Raw genomic sequence first — 11,214 nt, forward strand, 5'->3', positions numbered from 1 at the left:
TAAGAGGGTAATGCATTCCAACATTGGTTTCAGATTGTAGATTTCTGAACTTTCCACAGTAGATTCATAAGACTGCAATAGCACTAGCAATAACAATAGCACTTATACTTATATACTGCTTTACAGTGCTTTACAGCCCTCTCTAAGCAGTTTACAGAGTCAGCATATTTGCTCCCAACAATTTGGGTCCTCAATTTACTGACCACAGAAGGATGGAAGGCTGAGTCATCCTTGAGCCTGCTGAGATTTGAACAAATTGAAGGCAGCTAGCAGTCAGCAGAAGTAGCTTGCAGTAGTGCACTCTAACCATTGTGCCACTATGGCTCAAAAAAATGATTACTTATACATGTTTTTAAACAAACAGCTTCAGAAATGTGATCTGATTTTTTAAAAATGACTTGAACATGAAAAACTCAAAATCAAAATGCAATCTCTTCACTTGAAGTACCCAGTATGATCTTGTGGCACATCCCACCCTTCTTCTTTGCTCTTCATGAGATCAACCAGTATCCAAAGCTGTTACCAAACATCACCCTGGGCTACTGTCAGGTCTCCAAAAGATGCCCTAATTAATTTATGAGCCTTGAGACAAAGTTCAAAAGAAATCCAAACATTCATTAGGAGTAACATTTTGGTGATACCTGCCGTGGAGTAATATCTGATTTCCATTTAATGGTGATAAGAGGGTGATGCATTCCATAACTAATTTCAGATTTGTTCAATTGTCCAGTTTCCAGATTAGACTCATAAAACAACAATCCAATTGATTAGTTATTAATTTCATAAAAGAATAGCGTCAGGAAATATGAAATGATTTGATGAATTGAAGATGAAAACCCCACATTGAGATGAAAACCAACTGAAGTCTCTTATCTTGCAGTATACAGAGTATGAGCTTCTGGCACGTCCTGCCCTTCTTCTTTGCCATTCATGAGGTCAACCAGAATCCAAAGCTGTTACCAAACATCACCCTGGGCTACAGCATCTATGAGAACTTTTTCAATGCAAGGTTAACATATGAGGTCATGTTGGATTTGCTTTCTACGGGGCAGGAAAATGTCCCAAACTACAGTTGTGGAAAGCAAAATAATCTGTTGCCTTTGCTTGAGGGGACAGAGTCTGATCTCTTTGGTCAAATTTCCACCATGCTGAGCATCTACAAAATCCCACAGGTATGAATGAATACTGAAGCTAATCTCACTCTACAAATAGCCCCCCAAAGCAATAGCAATAGTACTTAGACTTATGTACCGCTTTACAGCACTTTTACAGCCCTCTCTAAGTGGTTTTCAGAGTCAGCATATTTGCCCCCAACAATCTGGGTCTTCATTTTACTGACCTCAAAAGGATGGAAGGCTGAATCAACCTTGAGCCTGGTGAGATTTGAACTGCCAAACAGCAGGCAGTCGGCAGGCAGCAGAAGTAGCCTGCATTACGGCATTCTAACCACTACGCCACCATGGCTCAAAAGGTCAAATAATAAATAAAATTAGTGAGCCAATGAAGTTTAAAGAAGCCCTGAAATAGTATCAGGCATTAAAATAATTCTTTTTTCATTCTGATATCCTTTTTGAAGTTGAACAAACCTTCGTTCATAGTTGAACTGAAATGCTCTAAACCAGGCGTCCCAAACCTTTTGGACCTCTGGGACCACCAAATTCATAATTTTAGATCCCATGGACCACTAATAGGATCTGCCTTGACTGGCCGGGTGGGTATAACTAGGTGGTCATGTGATTGGGTGGGTGTGGCCAACTTGATGTCACTCACATTGAGGGGCACCTCGCCGGCCTCTATTCACCTCTCTCAGCCACTCCTCACCTGCCCGCCCAGGCTCCTTAGGGCCCCAACAGGAAGCAGTTGTTGGAGCTAAGCAGCCACCATGAGAAAGAGTTGGCAAAACAGCTGGCTCAGTTCAAATTGGATCTGACCAAGAAGAAGACCCAGCAGAAGCATCTCACTGAGGACTACAAGCATAGGCTTTCCAAGCAGAGGGAAGACCTGTGGGAGTGCAAGGCCAGGTAATGGTGCCTGGAGGCTCAGTGGACTGAGATGGAGATAGAATAACAGAGTTGGAAAAGACCTTGGAGGTCTTCTAGTCCAACCCCTTGCCTAGGCAGGAAACCCTATACATTTCAGACAAATGTATAGGGTTTCATCCAACATCTTCTTTAAAATGTCAAGTGTTGGAGCATTCACAACTTCTGGAGGCAAGTTGTTCCACTGATTAATTGTTCTAACTGTTAGGAGATTTTTTCCTCAGTTCTAAGTTGCTTCTCTCCTTGATTAGTTTCCACCCATTGCTTCTTGTTCTACCCTCAGTTGCTCTGGAGAATAGCTTGACTCCCTCTTCTTTGTGGCAGCCCCTGAGATATTGGAGCACTGCTATCATGCCTTCCCTAGTCCTTCTTCTCATTAAACTAGACATACCCAGTTCCTGCAACCATTCTCCTAATCATCTTTGTTATTTTTCTCTGCACTCTTTCTAGAGTCTCCACATCTTTTTTACATCATGGTGACCAAAACTGAATGCAGCATTCCAAATGTGGCCTTACCAAGGCATTGTAAAATGATATTGACACTTCTCATGATCTTGATTCTATCCCTAAATACAGGAAAGTGATACCAGACATTGAGATGACATTTCATGGTGCAAACTCAAGAACAGAGGGAAGGAAGTTCTCCTTCACGGAGCCTTAATATGTAAGCACTTACTTTTGTCCTTAAAAACAAAACAATCCACCACCTTTTTTCTATTTCATTTTAGATCAACTATGGGGTCATCAGCCACATTCCAGAGCAGAAACATCATTTCCCTTTTTTCTACCGGGTGACTCCAAAGCAAGAACCTCCTCACTTGGCAATTGTCCAGCTGCTCCTGCATTTCCAATGGACATGGATCGGCCTTGCTGCTCCGGACAATGAAAGTGGGGAAAAGTTCAGAAGAACGTTTATGCCGGTAGCCAGAAGAAAAGGGGTCTGTGTTGCCTTCTCAGAAAGCTTACCCGTGGTTATTAAAGTGGGGAAGAATAAGGACATCCTTCAATATTTTAGCGACCCTAAAGTGAAAAGTCTTGTTTGTCACTTGAACTTTCAGACCGCAATAATACTAGCAGTACTAATACGAGAAATTGAAAGGGATAAAATCCTCTTTGGGGAAAAAGTATGGATTGCCACAGCTTTGTCCGATATAAGTGTGAGATTTTTTAACCGCCTGCTTAATCTCCAGCGTGACTATCTTTTATTGTCATTCACAACTCAGACAAAGAAAAGGACACACTATTATGATTTTAATTCACATTATTCTGCTACAGGGAACTTTGGGGAGGCAGCATTTCAATGTTCCTATTCAATCCCCTTGTTGTCGAAGAAAGCTTGGACTACATGCCTGGAAAAAGAGAGCTGGGAAACCCCACCCCAGGATCTGGTTGAAAGAATCCTGTTCGAGGATAGCTCCAGTTTTTACACAACAATACAGGTTGTGGCCTGGGTCCTCCATGCTGCCATTTCCTCCCAATTGAGAAAAAGCAGGATGCATGTTGGGGACCATCAGACACCTCAGATAATACAGCCATGGCAGGTGAGACTTCCATTAGAAAATTCCACTAATGGTTTCATTTCCATTTTTAAATGTTATGTTAGATGTATAGAATATAGAATTAGAGAATTGGAAGGCACCTTGAAGGTCTTCTAGTCCAACCCCCTGCTCAGATAGGAAACCCTGCACCTCTTCAGAGAAATGGATATCCAACATCTTCTTAAAAACTTCCAGTGTTGAAGCATTCACAGCTTCTGGAGGCAAGTTGTTCCACTGGTTAATCGTTCTAACTGTCAGGAAAATTCTCCTTAGTTCTAGGTTGCTTCTCACCTTGATTAGTTTCTACCCACTGCTTCTTGTCCTATCCTCAGGTTAGTGGTGGGTTTCTGCCGGTTCACACCGGCTCGGGAGAACCGGATGGTGAAATTTACTGATCTGGTGAGAGGATGTTTGACCGGTGGACCCGGAAGTAACTTCTGGTCCAGAACGCCTGTCCTGGCCCTGTGGCTCACTTGCTCACCCCCGCTCACTTCCACCCATCCAGAAGCAGCTCCATCGCTCGCTCCCCCGCCCATCTGCGCTATCCTAGCCCAATTCAGTGACAAGTCCCATACCTAGGAGTGGAGTTGGTGAATGGAGAAGCATGGAGAGGTCCAGCGGCACAATGCACCAGACAGCAGCGGCAAGCTCAGGAGTTTTCTCCTGGATTCCTCTCTTTCCTGCCTCCTCTGATCTCCCAAAGTTCTTTCTTCAGAGTGTGATAGCTTTCCATTGGATTCACCTCTGTTTTGCCGCCTCCGATCTCCCAAAGTTCTTTCCCCCGCGTGTGATAGCTTTCTACTGGATTCCCCTCTGTCCTGCCTTTTCAGATCTCCCAAAGTTCTTTCCCCAACACGTGATAGCCTTTTCCTGGATTCCCCTCTGTCTTGCCGCCTCTGACCTCCCAAAGTTCTTTCCCCAATGTGTGATAGCTTTCTACTGGATTCCCTGTCTGTTCTGCCTCCTCCGATCTCCCAAAGTTCTTTCCCCAGCATGTGAGAGCTTTCTACTGGATTCCCCTCTGTCCTGCCTTCTCCAATCTCCCTAATTTTGGCCCTTAATCCTCCAGTTGTCTATTTTTGGAAGGTTTTCCCCTCTCTCCCCCCACTTCATAGAAGTCCCCAAAAAATTTGCCACATGGCTTAGGGTGGTGGTCATGTGACTGAGTGTGCATGAGTGATGTCAAGTTGTCCATACCCACCTGGTCACATGACTGCCAAGCCACACCAACAAAATAGGCCACACCCACAAAATAGGTTCTAAAAAAAATTGAAACCCACCACTGTCTCAGGTGCTTTGGAGCATAGCTTGACTTCCTCTTCTTTGTGGCAGCCGCTGAGATATTGGAAGACTGCTCTCATGTCTCCCCTAGTCCTTCTTTTCATTGAACTAGACACACCTAACTCCTGCAAATGTTCTTCATAGGTTTTAGCCTCCAGTCCACTAATCCCCTAATCATCTTTGTTGCTGGGATAGATGGGGATGGGGGGAATTCCAATAACAACAGTGAGTTTCTAAAACTTTTTCTGACCAGATGTGGAGGCTTAGAGAGAAAGAGACAGATTCTGTTAGAGAATCTTCTAGACCAAGGTGTGTCAAGCTTGAATTCATGAGGGCCACATCATGGTTGTGTTTGATCTTTGGAGGGGTTGGGTGGGCGTGCCCAAGGTGCACATGGCCAACTCAACATCACTCATGTCAGGAGTGCCTGGGTGGCTTACAAACAGTGAAAAGGTAAATAGAAAAACAATTAAAAATTTAAAAACTATTTTGAAAAACAAGAAACAAGGAGACTGACAGCACTGGGATGAGATCTTCTCAAAGCAGAGTTTTGATAAAGTCCAAAAGAATGGGAGTTCAAACACAAGAGGTGGGGAAACAACCCTGGAAAGATGGTGAGATTATTGGAGTTAAAACATGTTTCTGACCTGAGATTAAAAATGTCATAAAATGAGTCAGGCTGTGAGTTCAATCCTAGGTAAAGGCAAATATTTCTCTCTCTGGGCATGATGAGAATATATCTGCTGAATATAACTCCGCATTGGCGACAGGAAGGGCATCTGGCCAGTAAACACTCAGCTCCATTCGGTTGCCCAGATTCCATCCTGCAAGGGATTATGGGGTCATTAAAGGAAGATGATTAAAAATCTCATAAAACAGAGCAGCCGAAAATAATCATCAGAAAAAGTTTATGCATATGTGTTTATGTACAAGAGAGAAAGAGACAGAAAGAATGGGAGAGGGAGTTGGAGACAGAAAGAAAGGGAGATTTAGAGAAGGAGGGAAGAAGGAAGTGAGAAAGATAATAATATTCCTCTTGCAGACAGACAGAGGCTCTGAGATGAATATCCCACTTCTGGCTTAGGGCTCAAAAGAGAATGTATACATGGCAAGTGTGATTCTCCATGTCTTTTAGGCTGCATCCTTTTCTAAGAAACTTCCAGGATTGCAATCTTTCTGTGGATGATATTTATTTGGATGAGGCTGGAATTCCTGTTGCTGACTTTGATATTATGGACTGGGCAGTGTTTCCTAACAAGTCTTCTGCTGGGGTGAAGATAAGGAATATTGAAAAACAAGTTGTCTCTTCAGATATCAAGATCTCTATTGACGAGAGTGTCATAATATGGCCAACAACCTTTAATCAGGTAACCAAGTCTGCCTGTTTGTGGGTGTTTTTATTCATCCATTCCTGGGTATCCACCTGCTTTTGTATCAGTCTTCTCATTTTGATGGAGGCTCATTGCTAATGAAAAAACTGGTTGAATGAGATGCTACTATTTCTGTTAGATGTCTCCTGTATTGTTAACTGTGGAAATGCCAGTATTGTTCTAAGTTAGGATGGAAAGCATGTTGGCTAGTCCAGTGATGCTTGTTCCCTGAAAGGAAGCTAAGCAATCACACAAAACCCTTAGACCATGGAAGGCTAACCTTTTTGCTGTTGAATGCCACAAATGTGCTCCTGTGTTAGCACACGTATGTGCCGGTACCCATAATACAAAGCACCTCCCCACATGCACATGCATACACACATTTCATTTAATGAATTCATTTCATTTAATGAATTTATAGGCCGCCCAATCCCGAAGGACTCCGGGCGGCTTACAACAATACATTTAAAAATAAAAAAGTTTAAAACACAGAAACATAGATTAAAAAAGCCACAACATACACCCAGTCTAATCGGGGCTGGACCTCAGCCATGAGTTCAACAGCCCGGGGCCTGCCGGAATAACCAGGTCTTAATAGCCTTTCGGAAGGCCATGAGAGTGGGTAGGGTCCGGATCTCTGGGGACAGTTTATTCCAGAGGGTCGGAGCGGCTACAGAGAAGGCCCTCCCCGGGTGGTTGCCAGCCGACATTGTCTGGTTGACGGCACCTGGAGAAGGCCTACTCTGTGCGATCTTATCGGTCGTTAGGAAATATGTGGCAGAAGACGGTCTCGCAGATATCCGGGTCCTAGGCCATGTAGGGCTTTAAAGGTAATGACCAGCACCTTGAATTGCGCTCGGAGACCAATAGGAAGCCAGTGCAGCTCGCGGAGGATAGGTGTGATGTGGGTGTACCTTGGTACTCCCAATATCACTCACGCGGCTGCATTCTGGACTAGTTGTAGTCTCCGAACACTTTTCAGGGGGAGCCCCATGCAGAGCACACACACCCCCACTTTCCCCCCACGTGTGCTTCACTGCTCACCTCCAAGCTGAGCTTGGTATTTCCTCATGGGGACCAAGAGAGGCCATTTTCACCCTCCCCAGGCTCCAGGAAAACTCCAGAGCCTGAGGAGGGTGAAAACACCCTCTCCCGCCCCCAAAAGGCCCTCCAGAAGCTGAAAACGGATCATTTCTGAGATTCCTGTAGGCCCGCTGGGCCAGTTTTTTGCCCTTCCCATCAATGATGGTTGCAGGCAGTATGCTCTGGTACGGTCATACCAGTGCCTGCCCGGAGCACCAGGTACCCTTCCAGTATGGTGCTCTGGAGGACCTTCCCGCCTGCCCGAGGTCCTTACCTGTATTTGAGCTCTTTGGGGCTTCCGCACATGCACACACAGCACATGGTGCCTGTGTGATACTCCGCCGAGCAGGTGGAGCATCGCGCAGGCATTGTAAGAGGCAAGGATGCATGCACGGACTGCGCACATTCATGTGGTGAACATCAAGCCCCATTGCAACTGTACCAGAACCCACCACTGCTCCCCACACTACAGAGGCTTTCCTGGGAGCCTGGGGAGAGCAAAAACAGTCTCTGCCCCCCAGGCAGTGGTGGGTTCTTACCTGTTTGGACTAGTTTGGCCGCACTGGTAGTAGCTTGGTGGTCTGCGTCACTGGAACCGACAGTGACCAAGGCCTGTCACAACCCCAAATCAGTTATCCGCCATCTTGCTTTTTGCTTCTGTGTATGTGCAGAGCAATTTTAGTTGTAGTACACATGTGTGGGGTGCACCCCTGAGCAAACTGACAGTAGTCTCTGCCAGTAACCACCACTGCTGCTGGCCCTCCAGAAGACCAAAAATAAGGTGGTCGGCACACGCATATGCACTGGAACTGACAGCTCAACTGCTAGGAGATATGGCACCACACGTCATCTGTGGCCCGCATGCCATAGGTTTACTGTCACTGCCTTAGACCCTCAGGGACTTATCTCATGGCATGTAACTCAGTACAGTCCTTGGTGCTCTATCATCATGGTTGCTTACATATATTCTATTACCCAGCCTGATAACATTATCAGTGCAATGATGATAGTATCATGTGCCTGATGATAGCATAGATGATGTTATCTAGTCCAATAGTGAAATGTGTGCTAGGAAACAACCTTATCAGAGTACACCAAGGACTCCACAGTTCAACCCTGAACTACACGTATTTATTCTACTGGATCTTATTCAGTGCTTGTTCAAACTACCATTTCAGAATAGAGCTGGAAGGTACCTTGGAGATCTTCCAGTCCAATCCCCTGCTCAAAAGGGAGACTCTATACCATTTCAGAAAAGTGGCTGTCAGTCTCTTCTTAAAAACCTCTAGTGATGAAGTACCCATTTCTGAAGGCAGTTTGGTGCTCTGGTTAATTCTTCTTACTGTTAGGAAGTTTCTCCTTAATTCTAGCTTGCTTCTCTCCTCGATTGATTTCAATCCATTTTTTCTTGTCCTGCCTTCTGGTGCTTTGGAAAATAAGTTGACCACCTCTTCTTTGTGGCAGCCTCTCAAATACTGGAATACCTGATTCAAGTCATTTATAAAGATATTGAAAAGTACTGGTTCTAAGGAACCTTGTGATACCCCACTGCTTACTTTCTTCCATGTAGAGTTATATGTAGAGGTAGTACTCCCTGAGTACAGTTTGTGAGCCAGCTACAAATCCATCTGGTGATCGTGCTGTCTAGCTCACATTTTTTTAATTTACAAGAAGTAGGTTTCAGTCTAGTTTGTTTCTTTGTTTATTTAGTTTGTCACTCATGTACAAGATAACAAGTATAAGAATAAACATGAATAAGAACACAGGAAATGGGTACAAATAAATGGGGACAGTAGGACTGAAACCTAAGTATGCTATGTCCATAGCATTTCGGTAGTCTACAAAAAGAGGCTAAAAATGTTTGGACAGGAGAGCCATTAGTCTTTGCTGAATATTGAGAGGACTCTGGGATCATATGCTGCAGAAATCACCCAAATATTTAACTGACTTATCTTTAAGCATCTTTGCCAACCTCGGTGGTGCAAGGTGCAATACAATCCATTCTTTCATCCATGTTAATACCATGGTAAAAGTAATTTTGGAGTTCATGGATCCATCTTTGCATTGACTTCCACTTTTAAAACAAATTCCCTAATCCATTTGTTTCCATAATTTTCTTTCTGTTTAGAAAGCCCCTTTTTCTAGGTGTACCAATAGTTGCCTCCCAGGATACACCAAGCTCACAAGAGAAGGAGAACCAGTGTGCTGCTATAACTGCTTTCCATGCATGGAAGGAACAATCTCCATGCAGGAAGGTAGGTGGCTCAAGGACAAAAAAGGTGCATCAACCTTTTATTCAGAGTAACCAAGATTTAATCTCATACGCCAGTATCCTGCATCCATAGCCAGGAAAGAAAAAAAAGAAAGATACAGCAGTGTTTAGTGTTCAATAAAAGTAGGATTTTACCTCAGTGAATATTTTCAGAAACTGTTGAAACAGTAAAAGGACATGGAGATGAAACAATTAAACAATTGTATGATAAAACAGATGCAAAAATCAAAGAAATAATTGTTATACCAAAATGAGAGCAGCTTTGGAAAAGCAAAATCCAGAAACTCCACACCAAGTTATAATATAAGGGAAAATATTTTACAGACAGTATATCACACGTGGTATTCAGCCAGTTCTCATTGAATCACGAGATAAACAGCAATTCATGTTTTCCAGATGCAGCATATTGTGAAAAGTGTCCAGATGGTCAGCATTCCAAGGAGAAGCGAGATCAGTGTGTCCCCAAAGTAATAAGTTTCCTGTCTTACAAAGAAATGTTAGGTCTCATCCTGGCCATCACAGCCATATTTTTGTCTCTAAACACTGCCTTAATTCTGGGAATCTTCATTAAATACTGAGAAACTCCCATAGTCAAAGCCAACAACCGGGATCTCACCTACATTCTCCTGGTCTCTCTCCTGCTTTCCTTTTTGACATCTCTTCTATTCATTGGTAAGCCCAAGGAAGTGACTTGCCTTCTTCAACATATAACCTTCAGTGTGGTTTTCTCAGTTGCTGTCTCTTCCTTGTTGGCCAAGACAATTATGGTGGTGGTGGCATTTTTGGCTACAAAGCCAGGCAGCAGGATGAGGAAATGGTTGGGGAAAAGTCTGGCCAACTCCATTGTCTTGTCCTGTTCTGGAGTTCAGGTGAGCATCTGCCTTACATGGTTGGGAATTTCTCCCCCATTTCCATATTCTGACCTGCATTCTCAACCAAGAGAGATCCTCCTGCAATGTAATGAAGGCTCAACCATCATGTTCTACACTGCCCTTGGCTACATGGGCTTTCTGGCTGCCACCTGCTTCTTGGTGGCTTTCCTGGCCCGCAAGCTTCCAGGGACTTTCAATGAAGCCAAGTGGATCACCTTCAGCATGCTGGTCTTCTGCAGTGTTTGGATCTCCTTTGTCCCCACCTATCTGAGCACCAAAGGGAAATATATGGTGGCTGTGCAGATCTTCTCCATCCTGGCCTCCAGTCTGGGCTTACTGGGATGTATTTTTGTCCCCAAGTGTTACATCCTTATTCTGAGACCTGACATGAACACTAAGGAGCATCTAATAATGAAAAACAATGAGGGCTCTTAATTTTCTAAGTAATTACCCACATTATTGTTAAGATGAAATAGGATAGTTGGAAGTAAAATCTTTGTTATATGTTCTAAAAATTCTTTCTTTTCCATGAAGTCGCAATTATGATTAATATAATAAGGTATACTAAAGATACAGTATGTAAGATATCATGTTCTTTTGAATGTTTGTGTGTGTGTGTGCACGCACGCACACACACACACACACTAAAACCCACTAAAAGAGAGCATTATAGAAGCACATTTGCTTTATTTAATGTCTAGAAGATATGGCAATCATTTGCTAATCTTAATGAAGTTTTGATATGTTTTTTTTTCACAC

The 11,214-nt window shown here is 43.6% G+C and overlaps 1 pseudogene; it reads left to right on the forward strand.

The window, feature by feature from the left end:
• The first annotated feature begins 890 nt into the window (after positions 1-890).
• LOC116524058 lies at positions 891-10,890 on the forward strand (annotated as a pseudogene).
• The last annotated feature ends 324 nt before the right edge of the window (positions 10,891-11,214 follow it).

This window comes from Thamnophis elegans, chromosome 2 (genome assembly GCF_009769535.1).
Source record: "Thamnophis elegans isolate rThaEle1 chromosome 2, rThaEle1.pri, whole genome shotgun sequence".
Taxonomy (NCBI): domain Eukaryota; kingdom Metazoa; phylum Chordata; class Lepidosauria; order Squamata; family Colubridae; genus Thamnophis; species Thamnophis elegans.